This window comes from Octodon degus, unplaced genomic scaffold (genome assembly GCF_000260255.1).
Source record: "Octodon degus isolate 3935 unplaced genomic scaffold, OctDeg1.0 scaffold00204, whole genome shotgun sequence".
NCBI classification, from domain to species: Eukaryota; Metazoa; Chordata; class Mammalia; order Rodentia; family Octodontidae; genus Octodon; species Octodon degus.
In genome coordinates this window covers 1,680,122-1,682,245 of record NW_004524780.1, presented here as the reverse complement: position 1 = coordinate 1,682,245, position 2,124 = coordinate 1,680,122, and positions in this window count along the sequence as shown.

Sequence of the window (2,124 nt, the reverse complement as noted above, 5' to 3'; positions counted from 1 at the left end):
GAAAAGCTGAGGTCTGAGTGGAATAGGCAGGTGCAGGGACATGGCTCAGAATAGTTTATCTCCCTCTTCTGCTCCTCCCTCTCCTGTCTGCTTCCTGTCCACCAGGATGTGAGCAGCTGTCCTCCACCAAGCTCCCTGGCCATACTGTCTGCGTGGAGCCAGCTGCCTACAGACTGAAACATGAGCACACTCAATAAGGAACAAAAGTTTCTTAAAAATAGATTCTTTCATGCGTAGCTACTGAGAAACATATTCTTGGACTAAACAGGGAAAACAAACTTCTCTTCCTTTAAAATGTAGGTGTCAGAAACAAACAGTTAATCCATATATATTTTTGTATTTTTTTACCAGTTATGCCTGTTTATATCAGATAATCTGAAAAAATACTCTGAAGATAATAATATGCAGCATAACAACTATTGTTGATTTCCTGTCATCTTGTTTTAAAATTCTATATTTTTAATATTTAAAAAAATTTATTCTCTTTATGATAAGTAAATAAATAAATAATAAGGTGTAGGTGTCAGGTTTTTGTCCAAGAAAGGAGAAATGAGATTAAGACAACAACAAAATAAAATTGCTGAATGCCTTCGGGGAAACACCGATAAGGACCAGGGACCTGAATTTACAATCACGAATGCAAGACTGAAGCTGGCCACCATCAAGCATGTTCACCCAGAGATACCTGCCATTCTGGGGAACCTGGCTTCAGCCTGCCACTAAACATCATGTTGATCACAGAATGACAAAGAGAGATGAACCACACACTGTTTCCAAGAAGTTCGAAAAATGAAAGGTAACACCAAGGAGTACTCACACACACACAGAGAACTAAATGCAAAGAAAGCTGTTTGGAATATAAGATAGGATACGAAGTGGTCCAGTACCAGTCTTCTGAAATAATGAAAGTGAAAGAGCAAACCTATGATGTAGGAAAGCAAGCACATTAGAAGTCAGAAACTGGGATACTGGTAGACACAGCGTGGGGCGAAATGCTGTCACACAAGGGTTAGGTGTTGATTACTTTTACAATGATGTCCAGTGGATAATTTTCTGAATATCAATTTTCAACTTGTCAAAATAGTAGGATGGGTAGTCAACTACTGTAGATAAACTATGGAATTCTATTTTTAAGAACTTAAAAGATTAATTCCAAAACACTTAACACTTTCATCTTAATTTTGTTGTTGTGCTGTACTGAGGGTAAAGCTTTAGCCCATGACCTTAGCACTGAGCTCCATTCACAGGCCTTTTTCACTTTTTATTTTGAGACCAGGCCTCTCTGCATTACTAAGTTGCCCAGGTTGGGCTCAAACTTGGCACCTTTCTGACTCAGCCTCTCAGAACACTTGGTTTCTAGGCATGTGCCACAAGCTAGACTGAGAAGTCACAGCCTAAAAGTCATTAAAAATAGGTGATTGAATTAAAAGTTTTGTGTTTCTCCATGGTCTTTGACATGTTCCCACCAATCATAACTTTGAATTGTATTTTAGAAGAAGCCACATAGTGTATGGATTTCCAGTTTGGCTCCTAGAAGGAAACACTACATTTGGAGCCTTGTGAAGTCATCTAGGTTAAGGAACATTACAACATGGGCCTGGAGGGGCCGTTGGTCCCCTGGAAGGGAATATGCAATATCAACATCACCAAAGCAAACACTCAGGTGAGCTTAGGGGTACAGGTTCCCTCGGTACTGGGTTCCTCTAACAACTAGTGATGCACATGTGTTGGGAAAACAAGAGATCAGCCATTCTCTTCATGTCCAACCCCGACATATCCAGTCCTGGGCAATGGGAGGCTCTGGCTCTGACTGTGGACATCCATCCCAGAGTCCCAGCCATCTGTTCACAATGCCAAGTTGTAGATACACCTGCCGCCAGTGGAGAGTAAGGCAGACCTGGAATCTGAATGGTTTTCTCACAGCAAAGTTCTGTGGAGGGAACCGGAGTGGACAAAGCAGAAGGATCAGGTGTTTCCAAGGGCCAAGACCCATCCATAGACCTCGTCATCACTTATCAGAGCCTGAGAAACCCTCTCACAACAGGAGGCCAGGAGACAGAAAGTATCACACTGAGACCATGGTCCTGAGACCCACAGGCAACAGCTAAGTAAATTTATCAGTTC